General features: G+C 37.6%; 1 protein-coding gene across 3 annotated transcripts in view; it reads right to left on the bottom strand.

Moving 5' to 3' along the window:
- The window catches only part of CDKAL1 (CDK5 regulatory subunit associated protein 1 like 1), a 669,678-nt gene that overhangs the window by 498,584 nt on the left and 150,716 nt on the right, over window positions 1-20,378 (bottom strand). The window lies entirely within an intron of this gene.

Raw genomic sequence — 20,378 nt, 5'->3', positions numbered from 1 at the left:
ACAGAGTAGAGACAAACTTTGAGAACAGGACCCTGGTGGCAAGGTGCAAAATGAAATACACGGGGAAAAGAAGCCAGTGGCTGGGGAAATTCATTTAATACCCTAGGCAAAAGGATGTGAGGACCTGAACACATGTGGAGGATAAAAAAAAAAGTTAAAAGGAGATGAGTTCTCCTGCTAGAATATACTTGAGAAACCCCAAGGATGAATCAAAGGTGATGTCAAGGTTTTGAGTCTGAGGCAGGGATTAACAGACATTTTCTAAAAAGAGCCAGAGAGTAAACTACTTCAGGCTTTGGGGATCACAGGTCTCTGTTGTAACTGCTTAACTCTGCCACCTTAGAGCAAAAGCAGATAGACACAATACTTAAACAAATGGGTACATCTCTGTTCCAATAAAACTTTTTTAAAAACAAGGAGCAGGTCCGATTTGGCCCAAAGGCCAGAGGCTGCCGATCCCTAGTCTAAGAAGATAAAAGAAAAGTGGTGCCACTAGCTGTCAGCAGAAGCTGAGTACTGGGATAGAAGGAAATTCCAATAGGACACACCAAATCTGAGGTTCTGCTAATGCCCATCAAGTCTCTGGATGCAATTCAGCTGGCTGGCAATAGAGCTGGGGGTAGATTTTTGAAATGTATTCCAAAGTGATGGCTGATGATAGTGGATGCAACAATCCCTAAAGGTGTGGAGAGAATCCTTATTGAGTACAAAACTGTAAGGTTCTTTAGCAACGTAGAAGCATTCCCATAGGCTAAAAAATATTAGTGTCAAAAACAAAAAAAGGTAATATCACGACCAACAATACTACAACAGCAATAATAATCATGATTAGCATTTATATGTACTTCATCAAGGTCACCAACATATTTGAAAACAGTATAGCCAATATACAACAACCCAGAGAAAGCATTCTGCTAACTTTATCAACACTAGACCAGGTCATGAAAGAACAGTCCAAGGCTGATTTTAGGGAGTAAGCAGAACACCAGCAAATTAAGAGGAAATTTCAAAATAGAGAGGTTTAAATAATTTATTTAAAATATTATTTCATGCTTTTACTGAATTTGGCTTTAAAATGCTAGGGTAGACCAGAACTATAATCCAAAAATCATACCCCAGCTATGGAATATTGATGCTACACTCTGTGACCAAATAAAGTACCAAAAGTTTTAATGCAATTTCTCAAAGAGTGTTCTTGTTCTAAACATTCCTTTCTCACATCCTGTTCTTCTTGTTTAGTAAACTTTGTTCCGGTTCATAAGCCTGAAATAAGGCCTGAAAATTTTTTCTTTAGAAATGTACCCAGCACAGACATATTTTTTTTTTTAATTATTTTATTTATTTATTTATTTATTTATTTATGGCTGTGCCGGGTCCTCGTTTCTGCGCGTAGGGCTTTCTCCAGTTGCGGCAAGCAGGGGCCACTCTTCATCGCGGTGCGCGGGCCTCTCACTGTCGCGGCCTCTCGTTGTGGAGCACAGGCTCCAGACGCGCAGGCTCAGCAATCGTGGCTCACGGGCCCAGTCGCTCCGCGGCACGTGGGATCCTCCCAGACCAGGGCCCGAACCCGCGTCCCCTGCACTGGCAGGCAGAACCTCAACCACTGCGCCACCAGGGAAGCCCAGACATATTTTTTAAAGCCTTATCCTTTCACATATGAATGCTGATAAGAATAATACCTTAAGAAATTTTAAAATACTATAAATTTCCATGTTTTCATTTTAGATAGCCTTGAAATGTCAATTAAAATGAAAATTGAGTGCTCGCTTCGGCAGCACATACAGTTAAATGAAAACTGAATGTAAAGTTAATTCAATATAATCATTCATATTTTCTTGAAACGCATTTCTAAATTAAAACAGTGATGTATCCTTGTCTAGAGCATTAACTTGAGTAATAAAGAAAACATAAAGAAACCTTTTGTTCTTTTCTGCCAAGCACCAAATGAAAGAAATAATTTGTACAGAATCTTAAAATTCACAGCATCATAGAAAACACATAAAGATGATATAATATCATTATCTCACAGATGAGAAAATTGATATTCAAGAAGACGCAATGGTCGCGGTCCAAAGTTCCACACTTTGTGGATTTAGTGCTGGAGCTGGGATGAGCACCCAGCATCTCCTGAGTCCTTGAATCCTACATTTCAGAACATAAATCAAACTTGAGTTTTGATTGTGTAATAAACATTGGAGCAAACATTTCTTGATTAAAACAACACAGAAATTGACACAGATTATAATATATTGAATGTCTTCAAAGTAGAAACACAATTTAATATTTCACAGCTCTTGTTTTCCTGAGTCTTGTGAACAAAATCACAGTCTAATAGAAGAGTAGTAAATTCATGGATCTATCAAGAAAAACTCAGTTCTCTATAAGTAGCAGATAAAGAGGAAATGTTGCTTCTTCTCCATGTCCATTTCTCTTATTCCTTATATCCTTCTTGCAAATTGATATTTAACCTATATAAAAATACTCATAGTAATATCTAAGTCTTCAGTCAATATTTTCTTTTATGAAAAAGTATTCTTAAATATACATCTGATTTTTTAATTTCTAAATGTATATTGATACCACTCTAAAAACAGCAGTACTGGAAGAAGGGTCAAAACCAATCTGTTTCTATGCAAAGCAAGCACTCTTAACTACTCTGCAAGTGAGTACTGTCTGCATTCAAATACTCAAGTGAGAGGACACTATTTTAAGTATTTATGTGCAGGCATGTAGCCATGTGAAACTCATAAAAACACCTCAGCAGATAATCTAAGATAAAACAACTAAGGATCTATGTTTGTGATCTATTTCCATAACCACGATGCCCTTCTTTTAAATTTTGGAACAACCAGTCAAGGAGGAAAGAGTTTGCAGCAACAATGCAACTGTCTCCAGACATGACTGTTATCAAGACTTGCAGAGTTAGGCTAGGAGCCACCAAAAGTTGAAAATAAGGTTACTCTAAGTCTTGATAGGATTTATCAGTCTAAAAAATAATGCAAACAGATATATTCAAATAGGTAACTGGGGCTGTCTGGAGACATTCAAATCCAAAGTAACTGGGGTTTAATCTCAGGGTCACAATACTGAATATTATTTTAACCAACAAAGCTAAAAACGTAATTGCACATTTTATGCCCCATGAGAAGAAAGAATGTTACCACGCGGGGAATGGTCTTCATCGCACTAGAAAAGAGGAGTCCGAAGGGTAAAAGTTTCTCAACACTCAATAACAGTGGCAAACAAAGTAGGCACCTGAGGCAGATTATCATAGTACAATAGTTAATCCTTTTAGACACAGCAGTCATTTCTTTAAAGTGTATCTGGATATAACAAGTTGCCATTCCCTGATGAACTGGCCATATAAAACCAGTGAAGAAATTCCCACTTGATTTCAGGTTCAATAGGTTTCCTTTATTGTGCAATACAAGTTCCTGGGTTCACCGATAAGAACTATTATTTTTTTAAAAGTCATTAATTCAGCATTTTATTTTTCCATTCTACCATTCAGTCAGTCACCACATGCTAAACACAAGGGAACAAAAAAAAGAAAAGGATAGTCTCTACCCTCAAGGTGTTCTCACAATCTAGTGAGAAAAGGAAGAAATAGGCCTCACAACCCAGGTTTTTGCGTGCAGGGGAAGAACAGAGATGCCGAGGTCGCGAGGACAGCTGCGAGCAGCCCTGTGGGAGAAGAAGCATGTGCCCGTGTAAAGAGACCCAAGGGTACCCAGTTATGAAGGAGACGCAGCTTCTCTGAATGCAGGGCTGTGGAACGCTGACTCCCAGTGAGGTCCCTGAGGGACCAGGTCAGGGACACAGAGGGGGCTGAGCAAGCAGGACCAGAGACTTCCTCTTCCTCCTACATTCCGTTACCGTGCTTTCATCTGCTCTACCTATCAAGAGTTTGTGAAATATTGTGTTTGAAGAAAGGATTCTGTGACTTTAAGAAAGATGGTGAGAATAGGGCATGGACTTTTTTTTCTTCCCAGCTTCATTGAGGTATAATTGACAAGGACATAGACTTCTGTGAAGAGGTTAACAGCGTAAGGAAGGTTGGTTCATTATAGAAAAGGGAATTTCAATGAGAAGTATAAAAATGTTTTTTTTAAAAAGCTATAGGGGAAAAGTGATGGGGGAAGGGGGAGAGACCAAAGACAGGAGAGGGATGGCAAGAAGCAGGAAGAAGAACCTCCTGCAGAAATCAGAAAATGGGTGACTTGTGCTTGCACGCTCACGAAGGATAAGAAACACAGTAAGAAAGCACCAGGCGGGCCTGGGTAGCCTCATGCTCCAAAGGGAATCAAGGGCAGAGAATGGGAAAGATTCCTTAGGCTTACAGGAAGATGCTTCTCTCTGAATCCTGCCAGGGATTCTGAAAGGAAATATTCCAAATTGTAAATAATAGTCATCTCTGTTGGATAAGGAGTTAAGAAAATAAAGAAGACACTCATAACACTGTTTTCAAAAGCCTGACACCAAAACAGGGCAAGGGAAAGATTCCCCAGCATCTGTGGTAGGGCAGCGGGACCAGCTTCTCGGGAGCCATCATGTTGGGATAAAGACCAATTTCAGAGGATTATGTGCCATATTCCTCCCTATCTACCTCCCTAACTTACTTCAGGTAACCTCACAGTGCTCCCCAACATTCCCAGACATCCTCTTGGATAGGCAGCTTGCCCAGTTAAATAAATTTTACCCAAATGTTTAATATTTTCTACAATATTCCTTATAAATGGTCATGTGGCTTCTGCTTTACTTCCTCAATGGCAGGAAGTTCATTACTTCAAAATTTCCTGTTTAATCACTGTACACATGTTTTGTCCATATGTTCTTATTATTAAACTCTACCTCTAGATAGCTTACACTTATTCATTCTAATTTGCCTTCTTTCACCTCCCAAAACTTTATTCCCTACACACTGGCCTACATGCCAGGCAAAACATATGTAACCATTCTCAAGGAAATGTTTCTAAAATACATGCTTACATTTCTTATTACACAAGATACAGTGAATCTAACTGAACCTATAGTTGATTGCCTTAGATAATCACAGTAGATATAGAATTTCACATCTGTAAGAGACATCCAAAACTTTCTAGCCCTATCATTTCACTTATAAAAGAGGAAACTGAGGATTAGAAGACTAAACAGATTGCCCAAGGTCAAAGTAAAGACAGTACTGGCAGTCATCCATCACTGCCCTTTGCCTTGATATAATGATGTCCTAAGCCAGGGGTTACCAAGATCCATAAGGTTGTATGGCCCCATAATAAATAATCTCAGTAAGCCATATATATTGATTCTTCTCTTTCTGTTGTGTCAGCTATTACTTCTCAATATATTTCTAACTTGTCTATTCAATCTACCACCACCATTTCTAACTGCCATGCAATGAATCTACAAAAATTTCTGGAATAAATGACAACAATCAAAAACTTCATTTTATATATGATTTTTACAAATTCATTAATGAAATATTTTGTGCCAATTATGTGTACAATATATGCTTAGAGGTCTGTCAGATACCAAGAGGAATTTGTGCCTCAAGGAATACACAGGAAGTTAAAAGGGCCAAAAAAGAAAGTTTGAAATATGCAAACTGAACAGACATACAAATCAATATTTTAAGTACAAGGTTAGAACATCAAAAAGAACAAATAAATTTACAGAGCAGTGGTTACCAAACTTTTCTTTTTTTTAATTTATTTTATTTATTTTATTTTTGGCTGTGTTGGGTCTTGGTTGCTGCGCGCGGGCTTTCTCTAGTTGCGGCGAGCGGGGGCTGCTCTTCGTTGCGGTGCGCAGGCTTCTCAGAGCAGTGGCTTCTCTTGTTGCAGAGCACAGGCTCTAGGCACGTGGGCTTCAGTAGTTGTGGCTCACGGGCTTAGTTGCTCTGCAACATGTGGGATCTTCCCGGACCAGGGCTCAAACCCGTGTCCCCTGCATTGGCAGGCGGATTCTTAACCACAGCAACACCAGGGAAGCCCCACCAAACTTTTTATCAAGGTATCCACCAGTTAAAAAAAAAAGAGATGGACCTCAAATACATAAATACATACAACTGTATATAAATCATGCACATGGAGTACTATATTAATGTATTATGTACATTATAAAATATACCTTAATATTATATTTTTTTAAGTGAAATGCTGCAAAATAACTTTAGTGCTCTGAGTTCAAATGGGAGGAGTTATTGCAGGCTCAAATAAAGAATTAGTAGGCCTCATAATATCTGGTGTAATGTTATCAATCACCTAGAACTTTCTTTTCTCATTTAAGGGGACCAGAATATGCCACCCCAAAATATGCCACTTTGGAATAAGAATTCTTTTGAGATGAAGGCAATTAAGAAACAGCAGACTCAGGAAAAAAGCTCTCTCCCCTCTTCCATCTGGATAAAAGCAGGACATAAATTTCTATTTGTAAATGTGTCTCCCTCTCTAGTACCAGGAAGAGAACTACTCCAGAGACAGCTCTTATCACCAGACTCTTACCTGCATAACAAGCCTTACCAAAAAGCCTTATTTATCATGTATTTCCTAATCACCTTCTCCTAATTTACACCTCCCCAATAAGCCCCTTTTTCCTTTGTCTAAACTCTTCTCCATTCTTTACCCCCTTTGTTAAGATGGTATATAATCTCCAAATTCTAACTCCTGCATACTTGCATAATTACAACTGTTTTGTTTTGTTTTTCCCGTTAGTCTGTCTTTTATCACTTTGATTCACATGCCCCAGTTGCTGAACCTAAGAGCGTACATACAAAGAGATGTATGTATTTTTTTCCCTACCCTACATCATGAAGTGTAAGGTTCAGTGGATTTTTTTATGTAACTTCAAGATCCAAGGCAAAGTAAGATGAGTGAGGCTAGTGAAAATCAGACCACTGTATATATGATACCTCACTACATTTAAAACTGCATTTAGATATATACGGAATCTAGAAAAATGGTACCGATGAACCTAGTGGCAGGGCAGGAATAAAGATGCAGACGTAGAGAATGGACTTGAGGACACGGTGGGGATGGGAGGCTGGGATGAAGTGAGAGAGTAGCATTGACATATATACACTACCAAATGTAAAATAGATAGCTAGTGGGAAGCAGCTGCATAGCACAGGGAGATCAGCTCGGTGCTTTGTCACCACCTAGAGGGGTAGGATAGGGAGGGTGGGAGGTAGGCTCAAGAGGGAGGGGATATGGGGATATATGTATACAAATAGCTGATTCACTTTGTTGTACAGCAGAAACTAAGACAACACTGTAAACCAATTATACCCCAATAAAGATGTAAAAACAAACAAACAAAACCAAACAAACAAAAACCCAAAAAACTGCATTTAGGACTTGCACAGCACTTAGTATTTGAATCAATTATTTTCTTCTTGATAAGCTAGTTAATGTAAGTAAAACACTCCTTCCTTAAAAGGATTAACATAAAAAAAAAATAACCTAAAGTATATGACATGTATATTCCTATTATGGAGATTATTCCCATAAAATGAAAAGCAAATCTGTAATTACTTCACCTCCCTAAGATCAATACACCGATACTCTACTCATAGCAAACACTTTAGAAGGTAATACCCTTCAACAGAGGAAAGGAACAAAGAGAGAAAGGAAAAAGAAAAGAAGTTTTTTTTAAAATAAAATTCCTAGGTATATCAGTATATAGGAAGACCTTAATAAAGTGACACTGAAAAGAGATGCCCTAATCAGCTGTTACATTTATTCAATTCACCATCCAATTTTCACATTTCATTATAGTTTACTCTAATTATCACATTCACCAAGAAAGACCAAAATTAAATTACGACAGGAATCTATATTTTGAGCAAGAAATGAGGGAAATTTACAGTTCTGGTTCCGATTAAAAATGGGATTACAGGACTTCCCTGGTGGCACAGTGGTTAAGAATCCACCTGCCAACGCAGGGGACACGGGTTCGAGCCCTGGTCTGGGAAGATCTCACATGCCGCTGAGCAACTAAGCCCGTGCGCCACAACTACGGAGCCTGCGCTCTAGAGCCCACGAGCCACAACTGCTAAGCCCGCGCACCTAGAGCCTGTGCTCCGCAACAAGAGAAGCCACCGCAGTGAGAAGCCCGCACACGGCAACGAAGAGCAGCCCCCGCTCACCGCAACTAGAGAAAGCCCGCGTGCAGCAACGAAGACCCAATGCAGCCAAAAATAAATACAAATAAATAAATAATTTTTTTTTTAATGGGATTACAGGGCTAAAAGTTCTGAAGGAAAATGCATACTTGGTCTTATTTAGAGTTCCAACCTGAATACAATTTGAGCTACAGTACTATTAGATCCCAACCTGGTTTCTGGTGGGAGACCCAGAAAAAATTAGAATTTAGAACTGACTTAAACAGTCTGAGTAAAAAGCTGATGTAAACGCTTATAAAAGGTTCCTAAACAAAATTTTCAAGTTTTTACATCTTTTTCAAAGTCACTTTTCCAAAGAGGCATTAGTTAATGGAAAAACTGATCCCCTGGAGGAGGTAACAGAAAAGTGCTTTGTTATTTAAAATAATACAATTAAAAAGTGGCCAAGCAAGAGACACTTGTGCCCTGGAAAAGATAAGAATCTGCGGGAGTTGTGTCTTTGGCTAATTTACACCTACAGGACTGAGGCAACAGAAGAGACTAAGTCAAGCTGCTTAACTGCGTTTCAGCCAGCTCTAACTCCTGCATGATCAAGAGGTTTCATTGGAGGCGCAAGAGGCAGAGAACATCAGTATTTCAGGGCACTATTAAAAAACTTATTTTTAAAGTTGAACTAGCTAATTCAGAAAGAATTATCTGTACTGTTCTTATGGCAAATGATTTACAATCTTCAGCACTCACCTATAGTATTGATACTATATCAATAGATATATATCAATAGCTCTTCCAATAGATTTCTCTCCCCTACAAGACTATAAGCTCCCTAAGGGCAATGCCTAGATATGATTCATTTTACACACCTCACAGTACATTTTCAAGAAACCTCTTGCAACTTAATAAACGAATGAAAAACCAATTAACAGGAAATAATACTAGAATCAATCATTAACTAAAGTTGTGATTAAGAGCCATGCTTACGTCTCTTAAAATTTAATAAGGCCAACACTAAGCAGGAATCCATCTTTTTCATCATCAGAAACACAGATAATCCAATCAGAGGAACTACCTTTGATTAGTGTCAACACCATTTACGTACATTTGAATTTTATGGTAAGTCCTCAGACTCTTTCACAAATCAAATAAACAGTTCATAAGAATTACTATCATATTCTTAAGAACAATTTTCTTAGTGTTTAAACAGCACGGTTTTCCTTTCAACTCTCCTTTGTCCCCTCCATCACTCTTTCTTTAAAAATTTTTTTTAAATTTTCATTTTATCTTCAGAAAAGTAATACAGCTATTAGTTATAATTACTCTGACCTCAGTTCAGAAAGGTACTGATCACAAATACAACTTTTTTTTTTAACCTCACAAGAAAAAAAAAAGATTTTTTTATAGCAGCAACCAACATAGCTGGTCACAGACAAACCTTGGAGCCACTACTCAACTCTAGTCCCAGAAAGCAAAGCAATTTCAGTGAAACAAACACTGCCTTCTACGTGAAAATGCCCCATTTACCAACATCAATGTACAAAACAAAATCCATTTTGATGGGGAAAAAAAACTGTCAAGTTTTTCCTGTTTGCAATGCCAGCAAAGGACAAGCTTCATCACCCTGATACCAACGTCAGACTGACATCAATTCAAATTATCAACTGAAATAACCAAGCAAATGACATTCACCATTTAGCAACACGACTTAAACCAAAGTATACCATAATAAACTAAAGAGAGGATTTCTTCACTGTTACTTCATTATTATCAGCAGAGTCATACAGAAAGAGACTACAGGCTCCCTCTGAGCCACACAAAACAACATGTTCAGAGTGTCTCTTCCATGTTCAATGTTGTCGCCATGGGGAACAGAAAAAACAATGAAAAGGCCGTACGTATACACGAAAAACAACACAGAGGACTGCAGCAGTTTAAAAATTTTTATTTAATCAACTAATACTTATGAACAATCACTATGTAGCAAGTATGAAATATGTGGGGTGAAAAATTATATACGTTAAGGATGAAAAGAAAGATTTGGTTTGCTTTAACTGTATAATCCCATTAATTATCCATTTCCCTTTATATGTAGAAACAAAGCATGTCATTCTTGGGATGCTTTTTTAATTATTAAGGCTAGCTGACATCCGTGGTTAATTTAAAGGTTCCATTTCCCTCTGGAGATTTTTCTCTGAATTCTACTGAAATTAATCAATTAATTGGCCCTTTAAGTAACTATATTTTACTAATGCATAGGAGTATACACATACATACCTATATATATATAAGAAAAAGAGAGAAAACCAACACTCTATTAGACTGATATTCCCTCATTTTTATCTCAGAACTAATAAGGTACTACATATTACCTGTATTTTTACACATGAAAAAAAAATTAGACTGTTATGGTCACATAAATAATATAAAAAATCCTTAATTTGAAGCTAGAAAAAAAAAGAAATGGGACTTGAAAGAAATAAGAGAATTATATTCAGAATTACTGCAGAAAAAGTGCTGTGGAGGAGCAGGTTACAACTGGAACCACAGCAGCCGCTGGCGCCAGTGCCTTACTTAAAACACAAAAAAACAGGTGTGGAAATTTACTATATTCTTACTCCTTATAAAAGGTAAAGCCAAATTATGTACTTTGATCCCAGCAGAGAGCTGAGATGACCAAATGAACAGAAACACCTCTGCGCCTTCCCAAAATGCCAGAGAAGACATAATTTACACATGGGAAAGGGAACATGAGCAACCAAAGTCATGGAGCATTTGTGTAAAACTTTAAAAAAAAAAAAAAAAAAAGTGACTTTTCCAAAGAAAACCTATAAATCAAAGGTGAAAGGAGCCTAGAAAAAGCTGATCTCCATAATTAAAGATGGACAAACAATGATTTGAGTCCCCTGTCCTCACAGCAATTGGCTTCCAGAGTTACCTACAGGTTACGACCTCAAGTACAGCTCTCAACATAAAAGGAGAAGGTCTTATATGTGCACCTGTGAGCATTAGCACTGCAACCAGGTAAGCAGAGCAGTGCCACTGAATGACTTAAAGCCACCACAGGGCCACAATCACCACACCTGAAAGAACTCCCATATTCTCAAGAGGAAGCCATTCCTCAGCCAATCGTGATCTTATCATCCTTTCTAGCACCCCCTAAGCAAACAACTAGAATCAGAGCTCCTAAAAATAAAACCACATTTACTGTATTAACACACTGAAAAAGAAAAACCAAATGATCATCTCAACAAAAGCAGAAAAAGCATTTGACAAATTTCAAAATCCATTCATGAAAAAAGTCTCAGCAAACTAAAATTAGAGGAGAACTTCCTCAAATTGATAAAGGATATCTATAATAAACCTACAGCTAACATCATGTTTTCTCCCTAAGATGAGAAACAAGGCAAGGATGCCCATTCTTACCACTTTTATTTAATATTGTAATGGAGGCCCTTGCTAAGGCATAAGGAAAGAAAAGGCATACAATCACAGAGAAAAGGAATCAAAAGGGTTTCTTCACAAATGAAATGACTGAATATGGATAAAATCCTAAAGGAATAAAAAGTTACTAGAACTAACAAGGTAGTTCAGCAAGACCACAGGATTCAAGAGAAAGTAACAATTACTGAAGATAGGCAAAGACAATCTATCATATGAATGAAAGGAGTTCCTGAAGAAGAAAAAGAAACCCGAAGGCAAGGGAAGGGAATACTAAAAATTATAATTCAAGAAAATTTACATCAAAAAATTTAAAAGTTTTGTCCATATATTGGAAGATTATACTATATACCTGAGAACATTACCCCAGAACAATAAGAACAACCAACACCAAGACACATTCTAATAAAATTACTGGACTTTAAGAAAAAGAAAAAACTCCTTTGAGCTTCTAGGCAAAAAGAACTCATTACTTATAAGGAGGGGAAAAAATTACACTGAAACCAGACTTTGAAACCAGTGCTCTACACCAGAAAGAACATGTGACCCAAGAATTTTATATCCAGCAAAACTGACTGTATATACAGTATAAGGAGCACTAAGTAGTATCAACATATCACGACTAAGAGACTGTTGTTCCTAGGGGCCCTTCCTAAGGAACCTACTAAAACATACTTCAAACCACCAAAAATAACTAGAAGGGTATTTACATGGGGTCTCTGTGGCAGGCATTAAATACATAGTTATTTATGGAATGAATATCAAATAAGGGTTGAAAGTGAGAAACTGAGTATGTAATGACTCTATGATTTGACAATGTAGATACAGAATTCCCATTAAAAATATTTGGGAGGAGAATGGGGATATAGCATTTGCAAAACAATCCTTTTAACTTTTTCAGTAATCGTGACTGGTGATGTATGTACAAGTACTATTATTATTCTGAAACTACTGTATGTATAAGACATTCCGTATCAGTTCTCCAGCAGCTTGTCATAGAGACTCAATTGTACCTTACGTTAATTATCTTACAGAACTATTAGAGTTCCAGTAATTAGGCCATTCATGTAATGTGCATTGGGCACTTTTCTATTAATTTTATAGTAAGCTGCTTTTTGACACTCTATGGATTGACTTAACAAAACACTAGTTAAGGGAAGTGTCATGTTTGAAGCAACAGGTTTAGCTCACTTTGTATATAGAACCTTGTTATCTTTAATAAAACTGGTTGGAGGAAAAAAAATAATAAATAAAGTGGAATAAAGCTAATGAGGACTATGGGATAATTCTAATTCTATCATCCCCTATGTTCTTGAGAACTAGGATTCTTGGTGAAGAAGGAAGGAAATATATATGTAATATATGAGATTAAGGTAAAAATCTATAATCTTAAATGTAAATTGGAAATGTCAATATGAACTCCTGAGGTATGTTATCTTAAAAGTTGTGTTGGAGTGTGGATGTGTCCACTGAAAAGACTGGAAAAGCCTAGGAACAATAAGCAACAACAGAAGCAAAGCACGCAGGTGTGGTGATGAAATGCCATTTCCCACTGAAGGAACCAGGGCTCCTTAAAGAAATGGTTGATTCCATGTCTGGGACGAGAAACGTACACGATGAGCTTGGAACATCTTATCAAACCACCTGAGAGCAAGGAAGCTATCAAAGAATACCAGGGTCATGTCAAAAGGACTCAGAAATCAACCTGAAGGGGATCACAGTGGCCAAAGACAGGACAATTTGAACTTGGGTAAGGATCGCAATTGACTGAAGCCCAAATATGTTTAAAATCATGAGTTTCTAATCATACTTTAAAAAAAAAGGGGGGGGGGGACTATCAGTCACCTTCTGAGAATGATAGGATCCAATTTACTATCTTAGAAATCAGGTAAATAAGGGAATCTAGAATTTATCCTGCCTTTCTCTATAAACTCTACCAATGAGTAAATAGCTGATGAGGGGAGACATCTCCTTATCAAATTATTACAGCTAATCTCTGACAAGATGATATAATAGAATGTCATCATTTTCCAAACCCCAAAGAAATAATGACTCACGGAGTTATATGTCAACGGCTGGTAGCATCGAAAACAGAGAAACCACCACACATTACGAGCCTCCCAATGAAAGAATACAATTCAACCTAAAATCCTGCCAAGGCTCTATAACAAGCTGCCAATTTGCAGCAAAAACAGAGGACAGAGGAAGGTACTGAACTGCACCTGTATATGCAATCAGCAAAATCTGGACTATGGAGAGCTCGCAGGTCAAAAGGCCCAAGTTCTTCAACAGGTAAGTTATAAGGAAAAGAAAGAGCTAGAAGGGGAACCTATTGATTAAGAGAGATTTTAAAATACACTTCAGGTTTTTTTCTTAAATGGGCAAGACTTAACTGCATTGTCTAAAAACAAAACGTGGGTGATAAAGCCATAAGGGATAAAGCCATACAGAAGTGATTATTATAAAAGTCAAGACAGTGCTCATCTGTGGGGGTAGGGAGAGAGCTGTGACTGTGATGGGGGACGTAAGGGGGTTTCCAGAGTGGCTCGCAGTGTTTTACTTCTTGAACTGGGGGGATAGTGACAGGGGTCTCTGCTTTAAAATAGTTCCCTAACCTATACGTCGTCCTGCAATTTTAAAACTTATCATTGTATTTTACAACAAAGTTAAAATAAATCTCTAATAAAAAATACTCTAGAACTAAATAACCAGAGATTTCCCAGTAAACAAAAAGGGGAAGAGAAGTAAAACTGTGGTAGCCATCTCTAAAGCCTTTTCAAACTCCCTATATCTCAGAACCCACATGAAAGCGGTTTTGACCCGTGGTATGTAAACAGGATGTCACAGTTAGCTGGAAGAACCCCAATGCACGCTTGTAGAAACAAAACTGTATGTTGTCCTCTGACCATCTTTGTTGGCGGTAAATGGAATGACACTGAAAAGACCAAGTAAGTCAGAATTATTACTGAAGACATTCCAAGAGAACATCACAAAAACTTGTTTATGTTCTATATTTTGTGGCAATTAATTACCATTTATACCACTGAAAGGACAGGAAAATTAAAAAGCATGAAGAGTGCACAGAATGCACCTCTGTCTGCTCTCCTGTACTGTGTATGGGCAACTTCTCTCATTCTTTCTGCAAACACAACTGTGAGCTTTAAGTGGCAGGGCGGTTCAAGAAGGAAAATCTGACGCTGTCCAGAGACCTAAATTCAGGTCCCAGCTGTACCATGAATTGACAGCAAGACAAATCGTCTTTGTCTCTGAGCCTTAACTTTCTCACATATACATGAAAATGGTTAAACAAGATGAACCCTGATGCGTATTCCAGCACTAAAAATCTTGGTTGACAGAAGAAATATCTGCCCCCAAAAGGTAGCATTTGCCACCAAGATTAAGAAAAAATACCACAGTGGCAAATAACATCGCTAGAAATTTTTTTCTTTCTCAATTAGTAAATTTTATTTAATTAGAATAAAAAGAAAAATTTCTTTGAAAATTCCCCCCAAAAACCTGCAATGTATGTTCAATCTTTTTACACCCAGCTGATCTGTAGTAGACTTGAAAATTAGCAAATGAAAATATAAGAAGAAAGTTCATTTTTAATATTTTAAATTCTGGCTTATGCTTTCACGTATCCATTTGTAAAACTGTGGTAAAAGGGAAAGTTTGTGGCTTTAAAAAGTTAGAATAAAAAAAAAAGAAAGCAGGCAATAAATTCAGTTTCCTTCCTCCCACCTCCAGTTTTGCAGTGTTCAAATTTCAACCCCACACATCACAATCTCGAATACTACTCAAGTCACTACGTTAAGCCCCTAACAGAAAAGAAATAAGAAATAATAAAACAAGAAATGAATGCCCCTGTAAGGTGAAACCCAAGAGTCTAAATGATGGTCCATGTCTTCTAGAGAATAACAAAAATTATCATCATGACAACAGGATTTTGCTTTTTATACTGCTTTAGGCTTTTCCAGAGCAATTTTCACATACATCACATGCTGCCTCATGAAATCTTCAAGAACCTGTGAGGGATTCTTACTTTACAAATGAGGAAAATGAAGTTCAGAGAAGCAAGCTGAAAAATGGAATACAAGAATAAAAGAGGAGTTAACATTGGTCTCTACTACTTAAGGCAAAAAAGGGATACTCTGAAGTACTCAAAGAAAACAGAAGAAATGCAGATCTGTACACCTACTGAAGGAGGACAAGACTTCACTTAAAACCTGAACAAAAGCATGTCTCCACTCGGGTCACTTTCACCAGAGGGGTAGGTAGGCCACTAGAGCTTCAGAAGTTGGAACACTTCACTGTATTAGGAATGCATTTTCAACTACTCCCAAGTCCTGGAAGCAAGTAGATGCTGCAAAACATAACTGAACTCAATGAAACCATCTTCCCTCTCTACCACTGAAAAATTAAAGAACTAGAACAAGAAGGACCAAAACATAAGGTCACTAAATTTCAAATCCCCATACTCAAAAGGCAGTGGGAGGGGAGAAGGTAGAATCTGATTTATACCATACAAGTCCTAGTGAAATTCGGTTCTCCCTGTTTAAATAAAATGTATGGGCATAGATTGCTAACCACCATAACAACAACAAAAACTCAACAGCTAAGGGAAGAATGTATTTCCTAAATATTATTTAGAAAATAAAGCAAGCATTTTATATTGCTCTAACATGGCCTCTCTCCATTAAGGTTCTCAGCAGATGACCTTGTTTCTTATTTCACTGAAAAACAGAAGCAATCAGAAGAGAATTGCTCTTTCTTTCCACCACCGCATCTATCAAACTACCTGCTCTGTATCAACATCTATTAAAATAAATCCACTGTCCTTACTGCCATGTAAGCCCAATGCTTCTGCCTGTGTGCTAGATCCCGGTCCCTCTTGTATACTCTGCTCCCATAATTACCCTCTTTCCTTCTACTAAGCAATTTTTACCTCTATAATGGATCATATCCAACAGCATACAAATATGCAGTAACATCCAATCTTAAAAACACAAAAAAACTCTCCTTTGATTCTAAACCTTTCCCCACACAGCTCTAGCTCCATTTCTGCTTCCCTTTATAGCAAACCTCCCTTAAGATGCAATCTGTACTCTGTCTCACTCTCATTCTATTTTAAGTCCACTCAAATCAGTCCTATATCCCCACCTCTCCACTGCAACTGCTCATCAAGAACCACCCTTGACAAATCCAGCCGATCAATTCTCAGTCTTCATCTGACTCAATCTCTCAGCAGTACTTACACAGCTGATCAATCCCTCTTCTTGAAACATATCCTTCAATTGCCTGCTGAGACAAAACACTCTCCTGGTTTCTTCCACCTCGACTGAGCCTCCTCTGCTGGATCCTAGTCCTTGGTCTTCTCCTTCTCTATCTACCCTAATTTCCTACACGAACTTCTTCGGTCTCATGGCTTTATATACCAGGATAAGGATTCCCAGATACCTCTCTCAAACCTCAACCTCATATATACAAACATATCAACTCAGGTATCTCGTAAGCATCTCAAATTAAGCATGATCCAATCAGAATTCCTGATCTCCCCCCTGCAAAACAAGTGGGAAAAAATCTGTCTTTTCTATTAAATGCTTTATAAATATCCTATAAATCATTCTCCTTACACTTAGGTTTTCTTTCTTTTTTTAAAGAAGTGAGGGTAAATTTTATTAAAAGTTCATATATGATCAAAATTAGTATCACAGATGGATTTTAAAATAGCCTGCTAATATAGAAGATAATATATTTCTCACATTTGGGTTTTACAGTAACCAACCCACATAGGTGACTCTGATTTCTCCCATGTACTCACCTTGTAATATTTTGTGATAAGGTATTTTAAAGGCTCAATAAAGAACATGCCTGAAATTTTTATTTCAATTGTAATTATTACATTTCTTGAACTTAGATTTTATTTTGTTTTCAGCAAGATGAGGAAAGAGAAAATTAAAACATAAGGCAATATCAATTATAAATTCTTAATTAAGAATTACCATTGTACATTGTATGAGTCCTAGTTCATCAAGAATTTATTTGTATAAGTCAGAAAGAGAAAAACAAATACCGTATGCTAATGCATATATATGGAATCTAAAAAAAAACGGTACTGATGAACCTAGTGGCAGGGCAGGAATAAAGACTCAGATGTAGAGAACGGACTTGAGGACACGGGGAGTGGGAAGGGTAAGCTGGGACGAAGTGAGAGAGCGGCATGGACATATGTACACTACCAAACGTAAAACAGATAGCTAGTGGGAAGCAGCCGCATAGCACAGGGAGATCAGCTTGGTGCTTTGTGACCACCTAGAGGGGTGGGATAGGGAGGGTGGGAGGGAGGCTCAAGAGGGAGGGGATATGGGGATATGTGTATACAAACAGCTGATTCACTTTGTTATACAGCAGAAACTAACACAACATTGCAAAGCAATTATATTCCAATAAAGATGTTTAAAAAAAAAAAAGAATTTATTTGTAAACTCTACCACACGCTTTTCCTACTTGAAATACCTGTTGGTTAATCTTGCAAACATTCTCCCAGTAACAAGAAAAAAAATAGAGTATCCATCTCCTAATACAATGTCTATGCCTGTGGAGAATAAGGACTAGGAGCCAAAAATGAGTCACTTCATGTACTCTTCTCAGGAAGCAGTATCATTTTTAAAGAATATAAGATACTGGTATTATTTAAAGAGAAGAAAAACATGCAAAAATACTAGTAGAGGACAGAAAATGGACTCTCACTTCCTAATCATTAGAAGAAGGAAAAACACTTGATAGTCTTCTCTCTAAATTAATTAATTAATTCAATTGAAACTCAAGAAGAAAGAGTTTAAAGAATGCACGCAAAGGTAAAATAACATAGCAGAATGGTTAATCCCAGGTACAGTCATTCCTCGGTAAGAAGGGGGGATTAGTTCCAGGACCCCACAGATACCAAAATCCAAGGATGCTCAAGTCCCTTATATGAAATGGCATAGTATTTGCATATAACCTTCACACATCCTCCCATATACTTTAAATCAACTCTAGGTTACTTATGATACCTAATACAATGTAAATGCTGTGTAAATAGTTGTAAATACTATGTCAACAGTTGTTCCGTGAGGCTAATTTAAGTTTTGCTTTGTAGAGCTTTCTGGAATCCCCCCCAACCCCCCAGCATATTTTCAATCCACAGTTGATTGAAACCCGCGGAGGCAAACCCAAAGATGTGGAATCCTTCCATACAAAGGGCCAACTGTATATGCTTTGCATTATAATCAAAGGGGAAAGGTCTCTCACCGGTGCTTCCTGAATAATGAAAGCCATCCTAGGTTTTGGTCTACTAAACACTTCTCCCTACAGGGCATCAGGTAAGTAATGGTTGTTGTTTACAGAAGCGGTTAGAGCAGCACAATTACAAGTCCTCTGATTCTCAGACTCCTACAAAGATAAAAGAGTGTTTCATACCGAAAATATACGGCACTTTGAAAATTATTATATAACTTTCACTTGAAGAATAAGGATCATTTTGAACATTAGTTGTTAGAGCTATAGGTAATGGGGCTTAAGTCTGATTGGGTACTGAATCCACAACTTTTGCCCTAAAATTCTTCTTAAAATAGTCCTGGATACACCGTGATGGCTAGCTTCTGACCTCTTATAAATGTGGGAAAAGGGAGCGCGGCTCAATGACTAATAATTGCCTAATTTCCACTCATTCTTCAGGTAACAACTTAGATGCCATTTCCTCCAGAAAAGTCTTTTCCAACCACTGCAACTTTAGGACTTAAGTTTTTCTCTTGTATTCTTCTGTAGTGCCCTATACACTTCCCTGTCATAGACTGTATCATCTTCTGTTATCACAATCTCTTGGTTTATGTGCATCTCCTATTAGATTCTAAGAAACAAGGTACGCTCACTATTGCTTTCCAACTCGGATCCCTTCTCCCAACCCACGCCTTTTTTTCTTGCTAGCAAAGACCTGATTTTGTTTGTTGTCAATCCTTTGAGGCACTGTGCTCAGGAAAGAGTCTCCCAAAGTCCCAGGGCAGGTTAAAAAATAGTCTAAGTCAGTCATATGTCTTCATTCTCCTTGCTAGTAAGTAACTTTTAGGTGTGATTTTGGGATACAATTCTAGCCAGTGGTATGCAGTTGGCACTATGGGGAATGATTCTCCTCTCTACTAAGAAGAGAATTACGAGAGTAATACCTCTCTTCATTGGCTGTCGTCATAAGTGCATATAATACCTGAAACTGCTACTATAGCAATATTGCCACAAAGAAAGAACAGCATCATCAAAAGGACTGTGTTTCATAGAAGACGTTGTTGCCATGAAATGAATCTAACTAGAACTGACAACCTCCAGACTTCTTGTTATGTGAGATCATAAAGCCCTTACGGTTCAAGCTGCTTTTGGTTGAGTCTTTTGCTACTTAAAGCCAAAGGTATCCAAGCTGAAATGTCCTGGTTCTTCACAATGTATTAATGTAAGTGGTAAAACCAAACACCTTCCAGTGTCCATATTCTCATTCTACTATACTACCAGGCTTTCTTCTCAACTAGCTGAGCCAGGATTTCAACCTACTCTTAAGACTCCAAATCCAAACCTCTTTTTACTGAATTACAGTTGATCTGGGGAATCCATGCATCTGCATTTTGTTTACAAACTTATTAGTGTGACATCATTCCAGATGCCAGACATCATTAGAAGCTCATCTTTGGCTAATGAGGTACCAGAAGTGTTGGGAAAATGTAATGCACATATATCTACAAAATACTTGCCTTTCTAATGTATGTTTCAGAACAGAAAGACTCTTTTCTATAAGATATATGCA

This window comes from Eubalaena glacialis, chromosome 7 (genome assembly GCF_028564815.1).
Source record: "Eubalaena glacialis isolate mEubGla1 chromosome 7, mEubGla1.1.hap2.+ XY, whole genome shotgun sequence".
NCBI lineage: Eukaryota > Metazoa > Chordata > Mammalia > Artiodactyla > Balaenidae > Eubalaena > Eubalaena glacialis.
Note: the sequence above shows the minus strand (reverse complement) of the source record. Positions and strands in the feature narration are given on the sequence as shown.